Below are 20,075 nucleotides of genomic sequence, written 5' to 3' on the forward strand. Positions count from 1 at the left end.
CATGTTATATTATGAACAGATCAATGATTAATAAGAATCATGTGAAATCACCATATGAGATCTGGTATGGAAGAAAAAGTGTGGTTTCTTATTTCAAATTATTTGGTTGCAGATGTTTTATTTTTGATAATGGTAAAAATCATTTAAAAGCCTTTGATGCTAAATCTGCAGAGGGAATATTTCTTGGATATTCTTCAGTTAGCAAAGCATATAGAGTTTTTGTAGAAGTTCTTTAAATGTTGAAGAATCTATTCATGTTGTTTTTGATGAAACAGTACTAAGCCAACTGATCCAGTTGAGCTAGTTGATTGATTTACAGAGATCAGTTTGGAGGATGAAAATGAAGAAGAAAATCATATCAATAGAAATATCCTTCAAACATCTGAACCATAAATATTAGATCAATCAGTTGAACAGGAACATGCTCCTGATAATCAGTTGGTGGAGCAAACAGATGATATTCAGTTACCAATTGAAACAGCTCCAACTGAAACTGAAAACATTCAGTTGCCAGCAGAAGCAGTTGCTGATATGGAAGCAACAAATACTGAGTTCGGATGGAAGAAATCACATCCTCCAAAATTGGTGATAGGTAATCCATCCGACCCGGTAAGAACAAGAAATCAAATGCTTAATTTGTTCATTCATTTTGTTTTTGTCTCACACCTGGAACCAAAGAAAACTTACGAAGCTCTTGCTGATCCTAACTGGATAAATGCAATGCAAGAGAAGCTAAATCAGTTTACCCATAACAATGTCTGGAACTTAGTTCCAAGTCCAGTTTGCAAAACAATTATAGGTACAAAATGGGTATTCAGAAATAAACTGAAAGAAGATGGTTCAGTTGCACGCAACAAAGCAAGACTTGTCGCACAGGGATATAGGCAGGAAGAAGGAATTGACTATGATGAAACATATGCAACAGTTGCAAGACTGGAAGCAATCAAAATGTTCCTTGCCTATGCATCATTCAAGAACTTCAAAGTCTATCAAATGGATGTAAAAAGTGCATTTCTGAATGGTCAGTTTCAAGAAAAAGTTTATGTTGAACAACCTCCAGGTTTTATCAATTACTCTTTTCCTGATCATGTCTATCATTTGAACAAAGCTTTATATGGTCTTAAACAAGCTCCAAGATCTTGGTATGAGACATTTTCAAAATTTTTAACTGATCATGATTTTACTGTTGGATCAGTTGACAAGACTTTGTTCAAATTTTCTAAGAATGATCACATTTTACTTGTGCAAATATATGTTTATGATATTATATTTGGGTCAACTGCCCCCAAATTATGTGAGAAATTTTCCAAGTTAATGCAGGAAAAATTTGAGATGAGTATGATGGGTGAACTGACATTCTTTCTCGGACTACAAGTGAAGCAAATGGACACTGGTATTTTTATCAGTCAGAAAAAATACACGAAGGAATTGCTCAAGAAATTTGGCATGGAAACATGTTCAGCTGCAAGCACTCCCATGAGTTCATCAGTCAAACTGGACAATGATCAAGGGGGAATATCAGTTGAGACGACACTCTACAGAGGTTTAATAGGTCCATTATTGTACCTAACTGCTAGTCGTCCTGATATTGTATTTTCTGTTTGCATGTGTGCTAGATTTCAAGCAAATCCTAAGCAATCGTATTTTACAGTTGCCTAAAGAATTTTAAAATATCTAAAAGGCACTCAAAATGTGGGATTATGGTACGCTAAAGACTCTTCTTTCAATTTAGTTTGATATTCAGATGCAGATTATGCAGGATGTAAGCTAGATCGTAAAAGCACCAGTGGATCTTGTCAGTTTCTAGGAGACAGACTGATCTCATGGTTCAGAAAGAAGCAAACATCCATAGCTTCTTCCACAACTGAAACAGAATACCTTGCTGCTGGAAGCTGCTGTGCCCAACTGCTCTCGATTCAGCAACAACTGAAATATTATGGAGTTGATGCTAAATAATCTCCCATATTTTGTGATAATACAAGCACGATTGCAATAACTTACAATCCAGTTCTTCACTCAAAGACCAAGCACATTGATGTCAGGCATCATTTCATCAGAGATCATGCTCTGAAGAAAGCTATCAGACTGGAATATGTGTCAACTGTACAACAAGCTGCTGACATCTTCACCAAACCATTGCCAGAGACTAAGTTTTCTCACTTTCGCAATATACTTGGTTTAATTGATTTATCTTAATTATATCAGTTTTATTGCTGCTTTGTCAATAGCTGTTCATTCAGTTTGTCATTTATTATTTAAATGTTTATCAACTGATGTCAGTTAGTCATTTATCAATTGTTATATTCAGTTCATTAACTGTTTGTCAACTGATGTCAGTTAGTCATTTATCAGTTATTGTATTCAGTTCCTTATCTATTTATCAACTGATGAAAGTTAAGTTTTGCAAAAAGACAAAGAGACAACAGCAATAATACGAATCAAGATTTCATTAAGAATAAAATCGAAACCATACAACATCATTTAGTTATCTTCCTACAGCATCTTGCCAAACATTTAACCAATTAATAAGTTCATGGCAATGCAGTTCTCGAAGGACTCTGAAGTAGAGATCTTCTCAAGCTGATGCCACTCATTCCACAGCAACACATGCAACAGAACTACATCAGTGACAAGCTGTGAAACGTGACAGACGTTAAAACGCTTGAAGTATTTTTTTGCTACAGCTCTCTATTTGGTAGTGGGAACTGAACCGTGTGGTCGAAGACTGGAGATCTTGAACTTTAACCCAAGAAGACATGACCTTCATCAGACGTATTCTTCAATGTTTTTCTTCACAACTTCCAGTTGAGGAAGTGTCCTTTGTGTCACTAAGTGATGAGTACTGCTGCAGGCATCCGAAATGGTTGAATTAGACATACTGAATTGTTGTTATCTGACATTTTTTTTCTTTTTATTTATAGACAGGTTACGCTTAATATTTAAGAAGATGAAGAGACTCAAGTCAATTGAAACGTCTTTTGACTTATTCAGAATGAGTTTTTCTTACCCTTACTTTTAATTATATGCATTTATTGAGGGGGAATATTGATTTGAAAAGTTAACTGAGAAAACAATAGTCAGTTGGTCTTCAACTGAACTGACTAAGTTCTCAACTAATCATTCAGTTGCTGATCTAACTGATCTTTTCCGATAAGTTAACTAATAAATCGAATAATATTCTATATTAAATGATGTGACTGTTTGTCGAAGCATTAATTGTTGTCTTTCAATGAATAGTATTTTGAAACGTGGACCCACATAATCCATGAATATTATACACACGTTTTTACCACACGTACACACGTTTTTAATTCAAATTTTCCTTGACTGACACGTGTCCAATAATTTGAACAGTCACTTACATCAGTATTATACTCGCTCCAATTCAGTTTTTCTCTCCTTAATTTTACTTCAAATTTACAGAGCAAAAACAAATTCAAGTTTTCTTTCTCGCAGAAAAACATTCATTCAAATGACAAATCAGATCCCAGCTCATGTCATGAACGCAATTGCAATCGACTTTGACTCAGTTATGACTGTATCAGATTAAGCTGTGAAGAAGATCTTCATCAAACTGGAAGCAACAGGACTGAAACAATTCTTGGGATTATCTTCCCAAGTAATCTATCCTAAAGAGATCCAGGATATCTATGCCAACGGCTATGTAACTACAACCGACAGTATCGCGACTAAGGTAAATGATCAGCTGCTGATCATTGACGAGGACTTCTTCTGCAAGCATGCCATTGCGTATTTAGTCACAATCAAGACCTCCATTAACATTATTATCATAATCACCTGCATCAATCACACCTAGTGAGTCGAAAGACTCAACACATCATATTCTTGATAACAAGTAATACATATACAAATCACGTACAACAGTGAAAAATACTTGTACTTAAAACATCGTTTTCATGAAGATGCATAAACTTAAACATTTTTGTTAACATTTTCATGATGCATAAATTTTAAATAAAAACACTTTTATAAACAATTTCATATCGACATATTCATAAAACTTTGCATAAACATAAACATAAACATATTCATAATCGTATCCATATTCATATCACTATTTTCGTATTCATATTCATATACGTCGTAAACATATTCATATTCATATTCATGTTTGTTGAATTCGGATCGTGATTGTGGCTCGTATTCTTAATTTTATTGGGCGATGGATTCATCTAGAGAAAACCACAGTACTGGGTGGCGGGGACACCACCGACACTCTCACCAGTCAACTGGGCCTTGGCCAACGTATTAACATATTCGTATTTGTATCTGTATCCAAGAAAACACAATCGTCGGGCTCCCACTAGGACCATAACGCTCACGATATTTTTAACATATCAACGTATTTAGTCACAATCCCTTCACGTCCATCAACATGTCGTATTTCCATCACTATGCATATTATATTGTTTTTTTTTTAAACCAAGCATGCAACATATATTTTAAATATCAAGATTAAATTGTAACAAAATCCATAAACATTTAAAAATCATAATTTAACATATTAAAATCATAAACCTCCATGTACTTTTTAAATAAACATTTTAACATATTAAAAATCCGCAAACATTTAAAATAAACATTTTAACATATAAAAATCATAAAAAAGCCATAAACGATTTAAAATAACATTTTAACTTCATAAAAATCTATAAACATTTAAAATTATCATTTTAACATATAAAGACCCATAAACGTTTTAAAATAAACGTTTGAAGATATAACGATCCCTAAACATTTTTAACATATTAAATCCATAAACAATTAAATACGTATTTTAACATATAAAAATTCATAAACATCCATAATCATTGAAAATAATCATATTAGCATATAAAACAGCATTCAGAACACTGCCATGATGTTTACTAATTTCTAGGTGTTAAATGATCGTTTTACGCCTAGAGGTAAAATTTCACGTTTTTTGACTTTTTCTTAATTTCATTGATTCTAACATGTCCCAAATAATTATTTAAGCCTACATGAATTTTCTCATATTTTTATTTAGCTTAAATCAAGAACTTTTAATTTATTCTTTAAATATAGCATGTTACTGCGTTTTAATCCCGAATTAAATCAAACCTTAATATAAAATTCCCAAATTAAAAAATTAGACTTTTAATAATTATTTGAGCTTAAATATAATTTTCCATAATTTTATTAAGCTAAAATCTAGGCATTTCAATTAATTCGTTAATTAACGTTTCGTGCGGCGATTAAATCCCGGATAAATCCAAGACTCATTATTTTGATCCCAAATTTTAAACATAGCGTTTTTATTATTTATTCTACCCTTCCAAGTCATGAGCCACACTGGTGGACCCATGGATTCAATTTTAGTTCTTTAATTTTTGTTTTTGACACCTTATCGAACACACCGATCCATCTCCTAATTTACTCGAGCCATGCCCGAGCCATCTCGAGCAAAACCCTATCCAACCCACCTAGGCACCCTATTGACCAAGCCCAAGCCCCTGAATCCAGCCTTGGCTCGCTCAAACTCACCTGCAACTTGACCATGTACTGCACGTGTGTGTGTGTGGCTTCCCTTGAACAAAAGGACTCCTACCTAGTCTAGGACTTCTCCCAACCCTTAACCACCGAACCACCCCGACCCTGGACCACGCCCAGACCATACCCATACCAGCCCTTACACTGGAACCCCAAGCACGAAGCTCCACCAACAGTACCATATTATGGCCGAGAAACCGACCTACCATGGACTCCACGTTTCTATTACTAGGACCTAGCCAACCACACCAAACCCTGAACCAGCCCCCTGTGCACCTTCATATGACTCTAAGGACCTAGCCTAGCCTAGCCCAAAGCCCCTTGCCGAGACCCTTAAACCTGCACGCTGCTGCACAATCTGCGTGACTTCCATAGTGCTTCTCGGGTGGGAGTCCTAGCTTGCTATGACTCCTCCCCAACCCTCCTGACTCGAGTCCTAGCGTGGCTAGGACTCTTCCATTGACCCATGACCGACCCTAGCCAAGCTCTGGTCCCAACCGAACCCAAGCCCAGTAGCCAATCCCTTACAACCGATCCCCTCAAGCACCATGACAAAAATGTGATCAGTTTGGTTCCAGCTTTTAACATTTCTAGTTTGCTGCTTTTGTGTGCGATCCTAGACCTTTAAAATTGTGGAAATACATACTAATTCATATCCTAATTCATGGCAGCCCCTTTTAACACATAAAAACATATTTTTGGAAAGCAAGGATTTAGAACACATATATGCATGGCTACAAAATTTAAAGGTTGTATGACTTCTTTTCATGCAAATTCATAAAAAAATTACGTAATATGGTGTGATGATGAGTAAAGGAAGAATATGGAATTCCTTTACGTTTTAAAGGCACGATTTTTACGTTGACGAATCGAAGAACGACGAAGATCAACCTTGGCGTGGTTTCCTTTTGAAATTCGAAACTCTTGCTCTTGAAGTTTGATGTGTGTGCCGTGACTTGTGTTTGAGGGGAGAGTTTTGATTGAATTGGGGAGGTGGGGCATGGGTTATGGGGATTATGGGTTGAGTTTCTTTTTTTTAAATAATGCTTAGAATCCTAATTAAACTCTAATTGCTAGCTTAGGCCCATTAGGTAGGTAATTAGGCACATTAGTGCTTCATTAAAGATATTTAAAATAATTTTTCTTAAATACGTTTGTGCATTTATTAGCCGGGTTGCTAAAACGTTTGTATTTTTGTTGAAAATCCAACACCGATAAAAATCACGTCCCGGCGTATAAAATCACATCAAAACGACATATTTTCAAAAATAAGAAAAAGCATCACCCTCAATTTAAATAATTGAAAACAATTAACCAATGAAAACATTTTTTATTTTTCAGCCCTCGGTCTCCGTTCCTCGATCGTAACTCGAATAATTTTTGAAAATATATTTTAATGCAACCATGTAAAAAAATATATTTAAAACATACAATTATGCACAACATAATTAATTAATGCGATTAAAATATTTAATTAAAATACACAAATGATTTAATAACTCGTATGCATGTGGTTCGCGTGGACCTTCAAATTTTTGGGGCGTTACAGAAGAGAAGCCTATAAATAGGTGAGAAGAGCAATTGAGCAAATAATCGATCTATCTATTCTCTCAACATGCTGTTACTCAAGAATCAAAAAGCTCACACTTATCTGATTTATTTGTAGCATTTGAGGCTACATTTCGAGCTTACAAGCACAAACCGTTTTATTGTTTATTTGATCTTAACTAGATCAGTTGTGCTAAGTTCAGTCGAAGAACGGTGAGATATTCAGTAAACTAAGAGTTTCAGTTTTGGCAGTGTTAAGTCTAAACTGAAGTGGGTCTGTACAAGTTTTGTATCGATCAAAGTCTTTTAGTGCATATCCTTTGTGATAGAAGGGGTGATGTAGGAGTTATTTCAATATCCGAACATTCATAAATCTTTGTGTATTACTATTTCAGTTATTTATTCTATCTTTCAGTCAGTTTATTTCCGCAACTGTTATCAGTTAAACTGATTGTCATTAACTGACAAGATTCCTAGTTTCAGTTTGTCACATAACTGATACTTCATTCTAATAGATTCTAAAATCGTGAGTGTTTATTCAACCCCATTTCTAAACACATCTCAACCAATCAACCGATCCTAACAACAACCATCTGAAGAAAATTTCCCAAAGATAGCTGAGAAGACACAGTGCAAGGAATGCAATCGTCATCATTATGACAAGTTCATGTGGGGCACCTACAAGTGCTTCAAGTTCGGAGAGATGGGACACAAGGCTGGAGATTGCCCAATGCTCAAGCAACCTACGACTGGAAGGGAATATGTGATGCATGCTGAACAAGCGGAGCCAGACACTCCGCTTATTACAAGTACTCCACCTATATAAGCGTTTTATATTGCTCTACTGCTTAAGGTAAATGTAATGCCCGAGAATTTTGATTATTGTAATCGGAAATGATTTGTTGATAATTTATGTGATTATAGACGGAAAGGATCAGACCGGGAACGACGAAAAGAAGACGTGAAGTATGTGCGACGAATGAGCCTCGCGCATATGCGGGACCCAGCCGGGCGCATATACGCGAGCTAGGCAGAGAATCTCGCGTATATGCACGACAGGACCCGCGCATATGCGCGAGATTGGTAGAACCTCGCGCATATGCGCCAGGAGAGGGAGCGCATATGCGCGAGCTGCCGAGATGACATGCGCCGAGACAGAATATCTCGCGCATATGCGCCGAGGAGGGTCGCGCATATGCGCGAGACGTGCAACTTGAAGGATGAGCCATTTGCCCCCAGCCATGCATTGATATATATATATTGATTTCATTCCTTCAGAAGTTAAGAAGGAAAGAACGAAAATCCCAGGGGAAAAGCTTAAGGATTCCTTGAAGGTAGAATTCTGATTTTACAAAATCCATCCGTCTGATTTTTAATCCGATTGCAGTACTGTATTCCTCTCGAAAAAAGGCTTCACACAGACTTTCATATTGACATATTCGAATTCGAGACTTCGACTTCGTCAAACTGAGAAACGAAAGGTATAAACCAATTTCTAACCAGGAGGATACGACTCGAGTTTGACTTGACTTGAGTTTCCCAAAAATCACATACTTTACTTTATTGCATTGATATTTGCAATTCATGAGATTTATATGCTTAGTCTATCGAGTCATGGGCGGATGTGCCTAGTTATTGGCGGAGGTGCCAAGTCTTTGGCAGATAAGCCAAGACACTGGATATTTGGTTTATATCGATGTTGCGTAGGGGCGGACTGACTTCTATTGCGGAGATTCGATATAGTATGCCAATGTCCAGGAACCGGGATCCCTAGATTAGAGATGAGTCGAGTCTGAGTTGACGAGTCCAGAGTTTAATTACAGCTTTATATCGATTCATGTTTTTCAGATTTGATACATGTTATTGAGATCTGTTTCATGCTTTTATATCTGTTTATATGATTGCATGTATACATCGTTTATACTGGGATTATATTCTCACCGGAGTTATCCGGCTGTTGTTGTGTTTGTATGTGTGCATGACAACAAGTGGGACAGGATCAGGGTCACGAAGAGGATGAGAGATTCAAGTTTAGCGTGGAGATCCGGACTTAGAGTAGATGGGTTTTCAGTACTGTATGTAGTGACTGAACATTAGTTTGAAATAAATGTACTTTGTACAGGATTTGTACTTTACTGTTGATAGTTATATCAGACTGATTTCATTATGTTCCGCACTTATGTTTTTCAAAAAAATAAATTTTAGACCCAGATTAATTAAATGATCCTAATAATGATTAAGAAGACGAATTAGGTTCGGGTCCCCACAGCAGGTGGTATCAGAGCAGTAGGTTCCTTAGACTGAGATAGAAGAGAGGGAGCTGGGTAGATTGAGTTTTCTTTCCTGCTTCTATTGTGCTAGCATGTTTTACTGCTATGAAATATATGTTTATTTGAGTATCTGATTGGAATATAAGCATGTATTATTTGAGAATGAATCATAACCGATTCTTGATCAGAGGTAAGATGATCAGAAGGGGACTGAGACATTTGTCAGATTTGATTGCTAACCCTTTTGATAATCAGATATGCCTCCTCGAAGAATCCCAGAACAGGGCAGTACCTCAGCCAATCCGATGGATGTCACAGCAACTCCGATGGAAACGTTACTGAGGAGATTTCAGTCGTTCAAACCGCCGACTTTGAAGGGTACAGAGAATTCTGTTGAGTGTGAGAGTTGGCTAGATGACATAGAAATGCTGTTTGATTCATTGAACTATACAGATGAGCGCAGAGTCCGACTGATTGGGCACCAGTTGCATGACATTGCAAAAAATTGGTGGCTTACAACAAAGAGGGCTTTGGAGCTTCGAGGTACAGTGATTACTTGGAAAATATTTAAGACTGAATTTTATCAAAGATTTTTCCCAGTATCATACAGGAAAGACAAAGGGGCAGATTTTGCAAATTTGAGACAGGGTCAGCTGAATAGAGAAGAGTATGTGGCCAAGTTCTCTACATTGCTGCGATTTGTTCCACACGTGGCTGAAAATGATGAAACTGTTGCTGATCAGTTTATCAATTGGCTGAATCCTGAGATCTTTACATTGGTAAACACAGGGAGACCGAATAATTTTGCAGATGCCCTGAACAGAGCAAAAGGAGCTGATGCTGGCCTGATTAGGCAGAAAGGAGCTTCGTATGTTCCTTCAGCACCGAGACCACAGCAACCCCCTCCCAGATTTGATAGTGGCAGTAGCAGCAGCGGAAAAAAAGATTTCTTGAAAGCCCGAGGAAAACAATTCAAGAAGTCAGGGAGCAGTTCATCTAGCTCCGGTGGTTCTCGACATAGCCAGAGTAGTACAGGGATCTTTTGCAGGGCTTGCGGAGGGAGACACCCCACAGAGCAATGTCAAGGAGTACTTGGTAGTTGCCGTATTTGCAGACAGCAGGGACATTTTGGTAGAGTTTGTCCACAGAGAGGTTACCAAGGATCCCAGGGAGCAGAATAATCTGGATCAGTGGCTCAGACAGATAGACGATCATCTGTTGTTCACTCCTTCCAGCCACCACCGACTACTCCTCAGTCACAGCCCAGGCTAGGAGGAAGCCAGACTGTGAGCCAGCCTCCGAGACAGCAGGCCAGAGTATTCGCTTTGACTGAAGAACAGGCCCAGGAAGCACCAGCTGATGTTGTTGCAGGTAATTGTTCTTTATGTGGTTATCCTTCTTACATATTGATTGATACGAGTACATCCCATACATTTATTTCTGTGCGATTTGCATTGAGTCATGCATTGCCTGTTGAGTCTTTATCTGCTGTAGTATCTGTCTCTTCACCTTTGGGGAGAGGTCTTATATCGGTGACGTCTGTTAGACATTGTATGCTACAGTATGACAGGCATGAGATTGAGTTAAATTGTATTGTACTGGGGCTGTCTGATTTTGACTGCATTATCGGTATTGATATACTGACCAAGTACAGAGCTACCGTTGATTGTTTCCATAAGATTGTGAGATTCAGACCTGAGATGGCTGATGAATGGAAATTTTACGGTAAGGGTTCTAGATGTAGAATTCCTTTGATATCTGCTATATCTATGACTCGATTATTACAGAAAGGAGCGGAGGGATTCCTTGTGTATTCAGTTGACTTACTAGAATCGAGCCCATCATTGGCTGATTTGCCAGTGGTATGTGAGTTTGCTGATGTTTTCCCAGATGAGATTCCGGGTTTGCCTCCGATTCGAGAGATAGACTTCAGCATTGAATTGGTACCAGGTACAGTTCCGATTTCTAGAGCTCCGTACAGAATGGCACTGATTGAGTTGAAAAAATTGAAAGAGCAGTTGGAAGATTTACTGGCCAAGGATTACATCAGACCGAGTGTTTCTCCTTGGGGTGCTTCAGTACTGTTTGTAAGAAAGAAAGACGGTTCAATGAGACTCTGCATTGACTACCGGCAACTGAACAAGGCTACGGTAAAGAACAAATACCCTTTGCCTCGTATCGATGATTTATTTGATCAGTTGCAGGGTTCTTCTGTTTATTCCAAGATCAATCTGAGATATGGATATCATCAGCTGAGAGTCAGAGATTCTGATATGTCAAAGACAGCTTTCAAAACCAGGTATGGCCATTATGAGTTTATTGTCATGCCGTTTGGTTTAACCAATGCTCCAGCCGTATTTATGTGTTTGATGAACCGTGTATTTCAGAAGTATCGTGATGATTTTGTGATTATTCTCATTGATGATATCTTGATTTATTCGAAGAATATGATTGATCATGCTGAGCATTTGAGAACAGTGTTGAGAATTCTGAGAAAAGATAGATTATATGCTAAGCTGTCGAAATGTGAGTTTTGGCTGAGACATGTTGTATTTCTGGGTCACATTATATCTGGATATGGTGATTCTGTTGATCCTAGCAAGGTTGAGGCAGTGATCAATTGGCCTAGACCGACATCTATGCCAGAGATACGCAGTTTTATGGATTTAGCAGGCTATTATCGTCGATTTATTAAAGATTTCTCGAGTATTGATAAGCCTATTACCCAGCTGACACAGAAGAACGCACCATTCGTATGGTCTGAAGAATGTGAGTCCAGATTCCTTGAGTTGAAGAAAAGATTGACCAGTGCTCCGGTGTTGACTATCCCGTCATGTACTAGTGATTTTGTTGTTTATTGTGATGCTTCGCACAGAGGATTGGGTTGTATTTTGATGCAGCGAGGACATGTTATTGCCTATGCCTCAAAACAACTGAAGCCACATGAGTCTCGCTACCCAATTCATGATCTTGAATTGGCAGCCATTGTATTTGCACTGAAGATATGGCGACACTATCTATACGGTGAGAAGTTTGAGATCTATTCTGATCACAAGATTCTGAAATATCTGTTTTCACAGTCTGAATTGAATATGAGACAACGAAGATGGCTTGATTTATTGAAAGATTTTGACTGTGAAATCAAATACTATCCGGAGAAGTCTAATGCAGCAGCTGATGCACTGAGTCGAAAGGTATGTTCTTTATCCTTATCGGCAATTGGTGTTTCAAATTTGATTGAAGACTGCTGTTTGTCTGGATTAGCATTTGAGACAGATTGTAAACCTCTGAGATTATATGTTGTTCAAGTCGAACCAGAGCTGATTTTGAGAATTAAAGCGGCTCAAAAAGTTGATCAGAATGTGCATAATTCGATATCGATGGTCAGAGCAGGACATCGATCAGAGTATTAGGTACGTGATCAGGTACTATATGTGAATAATCGTCTTGTTGTGCCAGATGTTTCAGATTTGAAACGACAGATTTGGTCAGAAGCGCACACTAGTCGATTCAGTATTCATTATGGTGGCAGAAAGATGTATAATGATTTGAAAAGACAGTTTTGGCGGAAACAGATGAAAGCCGATATTGCTGAATTTGTATCCAGATGTCGGAATTGCCAACAGGTAAAAGCGGAAAGAAAGAAACCAGGAGGTCTATTACAGAGTTTGTCCATTCCTGAATGGAAATTGGATCACATTTCCATGGACTTCGTGACGAAGTTACCGCGTTCCTCCCGAGGTTGCAATGCGATTTGGGTTGTGATTGATAGATTGACCAAATCCGCATGTTTTATTCCGTACAAGATGACGTACAGACATGACCAGATGGCAAAGATTTATGTCAGAGAGGTGGTTAGATTGCATGGAGTGGCGAAGTCGATTGTATCAGACCGTGATCCTCGGTTTACTTCACACTTTTGGCACAGTTTGCAGCAAGCTCTGGGTACGAAGTTACATCTGAATACCGCATATCATCCTCAGACCGACGGACAGTCAGAGCGGACTATCCAGACACTGGAAGATATGCTGAGAGCTGTAGTGCTGGATTTTGGCACTAGTTGGCAAGAATATTTGCCACTTTGCGAGTTTTCGTACAACAACAGCTATCAGACGATTATAGAGATGGCTCCATTTGAAGTGTTGTACGACAAGAAATGCAGATCCCCTCTGTATTGGGATGATATCTCTGAGGTACCTGAGATTGGGCCTGATATGATCCGAAAAATGACCGAGAAAGTGAAGCTGATTCGTCAGAGAATGAGAACAGCTCAAGACAGACAGGCCAAATATGTCAATGTTCGACGTAGACCGTTGGTATTTGAGGCAGGAGAAAGAGTATTTCTGAAGATTTCTCCTTTCAGAGGCGTTGTCAGATTTGGCAAGAAAGGAAAGTTGTCTCCACGGTATATCGGTCATTATGAGATTCTCGAGAAGATAGGAAATCGTGCCTATCGACTCGCCTTACCGCCTTCTCTATCTGGAATACATGATGTCTTTCATATATCTTTATTGCGGAAATATCTTCCTGATGTATCTCATATTCTTCAGCCAGACGAGGCAGAACTTGATGAAACTGAGTTATTTTGAGAAGCCGATTCAGATTCTCGATCGTAAAGAAAAGCAGCTCAGAACGAAGACTATTCCGCTTGTGAAAGTTCAGTGGAGTCGTCATGGCATTGAAGAAGTTACGTGGGAGACTGAATAAGATATGAGACAGAAATTCCCAGAGTTATTTCACTGATGTGAGTCTTTTTATTTAGCTTCTATTCTCCTTTCCTTATTGTATCTGATTTGATTGCTTGTGATTTCGGGGACGAAATCAGATTTTAGGGGGGGAGAAATGTAATGCCCGAGAATTTTGATTATTGTAATCGAAAATGATTTGTTGATAATTAATGTGATTATAGACGGAAAGGATCAGACCGAGAACGATGAAAAGAAGACGTGAAGTATGTGTGAGGAATGAGCCTCACGCATATGCGCGACCCAGCCGGGCGCATATGCGCGAGGTAGACAGAGAACCTCGCGCATATGCACGACAGGACCCGCGCATATATGCGGGATTGGCAGAGAACCTCGCGCATATGTGCCAGGAGAGGGCGCGCATATGCGCGAGCTGCCGAGATGACATGCGCCGAGACAGAATATCTTGCGCATATGCGCCGAGGAGGGTCGCGCATATGCGCGAGACGTGAAACTTGAAGGATGAGCCACTTGCCCCTAGCCATGCTTTGATATATATATATATATATATTGATTTCATTCCTTCAGAAGTTAAGAAGGAAAGAACAAAAATCCCAGGGGAAAAGCTTAAGGATTCCTTGAAGGTAGAATTCTGATTTTACAAAATCCATCCGTCTGATTTTTAATCCGACTGCAGTACTGTATTCTTCTCGACAAAGGCTTCACACAGACATTTGATATTGACAGATTCGAATTCGAGACTTCGACTTCGTCAAACTGAGAAACGAAAGGTATAAACCAATTTCGAACCAGGAAGATACGACTCGAGTTTGACTTGACTTGAGTTTTCCAAAAACCACATACTTTACTTAATTGCATTGATATTTGCAATTCATGATATTGATGTACTTAGTCTATTGATTTATAGCAAAGCATGTGTCGAGTCATGGGCGGATGTGCCTAGTTATTGGCGGAGGTGCCAAGTCTTTGGCGGATAGGCCCAGACACTGGATATTTGGTTTATATCGATGTTGCGTAGGGGCGGACTGACTTTTATTGCGGAGATTCGATATAGTATACAAATTTCTAGGAACCGGGATCCCTAGATTAGAGATGAGTCAAGTCTGAGTTGACGATTCCAGAGTTTACTTACAGCTTTATATCGATTCATGTTTTTCATATTTGATACATGTTATTGAGAACTGTTTCATGATTTTATATCTGTTTATATGATTGCATGTATACATTGTTTATACTGGGATTATATTCTCACCGGAATTATCCGGCTGTTGTTGTGTTTGTGTGTGCATGACAACAGGTGGGACAGGATCAGGGTCACGAAGAGGATGAGAGATTCAAGTTTAGCGTGGAGATCCGGACTTAGAGTAGATGGGTTTTCAGTACTTGATGTAGTGACTGAACATTAGTTTGAAATAAATGTACTTTGTACAGGATTTGTACTTTACTGTTGATAGTTATATCAGACTGATTTCATTATATTCCGCACTTATGTATTTCAAAAAAAAATGTTAGACCCAGATTAATTAAATGATCCTAATAATGATTAAGAAGACGAATTAGGTTCGGGTCCCCACAGTAAATGCTTGTATGCTAGAATTAAATCGAGATGCATTGAACTTGATAACTTATGAGTGCATGTTCTAGGGTTTAAGGAAATTGAATTCTTGCAAACACTAGTTATTTGTACCAAATTGTAGAAGATCGAAACTTTAGGGGTCAAATTGGAATTTACAAAAAAGAGGGAGACTCGAAATTTCCAAGGGCTAAAATGCAAAATTTCAAATTTTAGGGGCCACTAGTAATTTCGAAAACCTAAGGGACTAGATTGCAATTTCCGAAAAATGTTGAGGAAAAATTAGAAAATTTCGAAATTCCTTGGGCTTAAATGCAAAATTCAAAACTTAAGGGGTCATTTAGCAATTTACGAAGCTTAGGGGTTAATTGGAAATATCAAAATCTCTTAGGACTAAAATAGCAATTTTCGAACTTTAAGGGTGTCAATTGGTAAATTTTAGAAAATTAAGGAATTTAAATGCTAATATGGGAAATTAGAAGGGCCTAGATGATATAAATTTCTAAAATATATGGCCACAATCAACAATAATACAAATTTTACCAGGACGAATATTGCTAGCGGGAATAGCTACCTACGCTTTACTAGATTCTGGAGCTACGCATTCTTTCATATCTTAATCATTCGTGAAGAAATTGGGAATCTTACCAGTAAACGTAGAGTCGGGATTCAGAGTTACCGTTCCTTCTGGCGACATATGGTTTCTAGTAGCATGGTTAAGGATGTGGAACTTAAATTACAAAAGAATGTTATACGAGCGGACCTTATAGTACTACCTATGCCCGAGTTCGATCATTTTGCGCATGGATTGGCTTACACTAAATGGGGCTACTATCGATTTTTGATGGATGTCAGTATCTATTAGACCACCAAATGGGAAAGCATTTACCTTTGAGGCGGCGCAAAACAATCAAATGCCGCATATTATTTCAAGCCTACGTGCGAAGAAGCTTATTCAAAAGGGTTGCCAAAGTTTCCTTATTAGTATTGTATCTGCACCTGACACTGACAGTCGATTGATCGAGGATGTGGAGGTTGTCAAGGACTTTCCGGACGTGTTCCCTAACGACGTTTCGAGTATCCCACTCGAGTGACAGGTGGATTTCCATATCGAGTTGACTCCCGGTACAATGCCGATCTCTAAGGCACCATATCGATTAGTACCTGCTGAAATGAAGGAATTAAAAGATCAAATTCAAGAGCTACTAGACAAGGGATTTATTCGCCCTATATTTTCTCCATGGGGCGCGCCAGTGTTATTTGTGAAAGAATGATGGAACTATGAGTTTCTGCATCGACTATAAGGAAATAAATAGAGTGACAATGAAGAATAAGTATCCATTTCCCCGAATTGAGGATTTATTTGATCAATTGCAAGGAGCTTCGGTATTCTCGAAGATAGATCTTAGGTCTGGATATCACCAATTGATGGTAAAGGAATCGGATGTACACAAGACGGCTGTTAGAAGCGTTATGGGCATTATGAGTTTCTAGTGATGCCTTTCGGATTGAATAATTCTCCAGCGATCTTCATGGATCTCATGAATCACGTATTTCAGTCGCATCTCGATCAATTCAATGTTGTTTTTATCGATGATATCTTGATTCATTCCAAGAGCCGTGAGGAGCATGATCAGCATTTGAGGACGACCTTGCGAGTTTTACGAAATCGGAAATTATATGCAAAGTTCAGCAAGCGCGAGTTTTGGCTAGAGAAGGTGTCATTTTGAGGCCACATCGTGTCAAATGATGGAGTAGAGGTCGACCCATCTAATTTCGAGTCAGTTAAGCAGTGGCCTGCACCTAAAAGTGTGACGGAAATACGCAGTTTCTTGGGTTTAGCCGGCTACTATGGCAAGTTCATCAAGGGTTTTTCATCCATTGCAGTACCCTTGACGTCATTGATGAAGAAAAATGTGAAATTTGTATGAGGACTGGAGCGTCAAAAGAGCTTTGATCAGTTGAAGCAAACACTCACTACAGCGCCAGTTTTAGCTATGCCGCCGGAACAAGAGGAATATGTGGTATTTACTGATACTTCAAAACTTGGATTGGACACCGTTCTCATGAAAAATGATCGAGTTATAGCATATGTGTCTAAACAATTGAAAATACATGAAAAAAACTATCAGACGCATGATCTTGAGCTTGCAGCAGTCGTATTTACGTTGAAAATATGGAGGCACTACTTGTATGGTGAGAAATGCAAGATTTTTTTGGATCATAAAAGTCTTAAATATTTCTATACCCAAAAGGACTTGAATATGAGACAAAGACGGTGACAAGAGCTTGTTAAGGACTACGATTATGACATTAGCTACCATCCCGACAAGGCTAATGTAGTTGCGGAAGCTTTGAGTAGAAAGGGGATAGTCTTGGCACATTTATCAATACAAAAACCTTTACAAGTGGAAATTCAGCGCTTCGATCTTGAAATTTATGCTAGGGGAGAGGCCACTAATCTCGCTACATTGACAGAACATTCCACTCTGTGAGATCGAATTCGAGCTTGATAGTCTAATTATAAGCAATTGCAGAAGTGGAGACAGCGAGATGAAGCAAAGGGCAACATGTTAAATTCAGTCAAGGATGGCATTGCTAAGTATCGGGGTCGACTATGGGTTCCTAGTGGTGATTCACTTAGAGTTGACATTATGACTGAAGCTCACAATACTCCTTATTCTGTTCATCCCAGAAGTACCAAGATTTACAAGGACTTGCAACTTTTTTATTGGTGACCGGGAATGAAACGAGACATTATGCGCTTTGTATCTGAATGCTTGACATATCAACAAGTGATGGCAGAGCATCAAAGACCGGCGAGAATGCTTCGACCACTCCCTATACCCGGGTGGAAGTGAGAGAATATTACTATGGATTTCGTGTTAGGATTGCCAAAGACGGTGAAATGACTCAATGTCATCTGGGTGATAGTGGACCGTCTTACTAAATCAGCACAATTCCTACCAGTGAAGACGACTTTTTCCATGACTAAGTATACGGAGCTATACATTCAAGAGAATGTTAGACTGCATGGTATTCCAGTGTCTATAGTGTCTGACCGAGACACACGTTTCACCTCATCGTTCTGGAAGAGTGTACATGCAGCATTGGGGACTAAGCTACTATTCAGTACATGATTTCATCCTCAGACCGATGGTCAGTCTGAGAGAGTCATACAGATGTTAGAGGATCTACTCCGAGCATGCGTGATCGACTTGCAAGGGAGTTGAGAATCGAAACTACCTCTAGTGGAGTTCACTTACAATAACAGTCATCAGTCATATATAGGAATGGCTCCATACGAGGCACTCTACGGAAGGAAATGTAGATCACCCATCCATTGGGATGAGGTAGGAGAAAGAACTACATTAGGACCCGCGATAGTTCAGCACACCATAGAAATGGTAGCCAAGATCCGAGAAAGAAAGAAAACTGCTCAGAGTCAACAAAAGAGCTACGCAGACCAAAGAAGACGAGATCTCGAGTTTGCAGTCGGTGATCATGTATTTGTGAAAATAGCACCAATGAAGGGTGTTATGAGATTTGGTAAGAAAGGCAAACTTAGTCCAACATTCGTTGGATCATTTGAGATACTCGAAAGAGTGAGAGCATTGGCATATCGAGTGGCGTTGCCACCTAAAATCGCAGGAGTTCATAATGTCTTCCACATATAGATGCTTCGCAAGTACATGTCAAAACCTTCGCATGTACTGAACTTTGAACCACTACAACTTACACTAAACATATCATATGAGGAAAAGCCTAATCAAATCTTGGGTACACAAGAGAGAAAGTTGTGAAACAAGGTGATAAAGATGGTCAAAGTCAAATGGCTAAATCACTCGGAGGAAGAAGCCACTTAGGAGATGGAGTTAGAGATGAGGAGTCACTATCCCGAATTATTAGGTATGTCTTAATTTTGAGGACGAAATTTTATTTAAGGAGGGAGGATTTGTCACGTCCAAAAACCAACCAACGTAAACCACATGCATCAAATGATTTAAATTGCATATTTATTTTTCTTAATTGATTTTAAATACTTAAATGATGTATTTTACGTGCTTAAATGTTTAAAGTGAATGATTTCATGAAATTGAAGGATTTTACCTGAATATTCGATAATAGGCTGGGGAAAAAAGGCCGGAGACGACCAACACAAAAAAAATATTTTTCAACAAATGTTTTCAAGGCTTCTTAATATGATTAAAAATGATTTAATTTTTTTAAAAATGATAGATTTCAAATTATTTTACGAGACGAGCACCATTTTATCCGAGAAACCGGTTTTCGGCAAACGAGGGACTTTTAAAATATAAAATACATTATTTTTTAAAACTAAATTTTATAAACTTTTATTTTTCAATTAAATATGTGTTATTGGGCCTAATGAGTAGGCCCAATTTCTCTTAAACTTTAAAGCCCAAAACCCAAGCCCATTACCAT

Source organism: Primulina tabacum, chromosome 15 (assembly GCF_025594145.1).
Source record: "Primulina tabacum isolate GXHZ01 chromosome 15, ASM2559414v2, whole genome shotgun sequence".
NCBI classification, from domain to species: domain Eukaryota; kingdom Viridiplantae; phylum Streptophyta; class Magnoliopsida; order Lamiales; family Gesneriaceae; genus Primulina; species Primulina tabacum.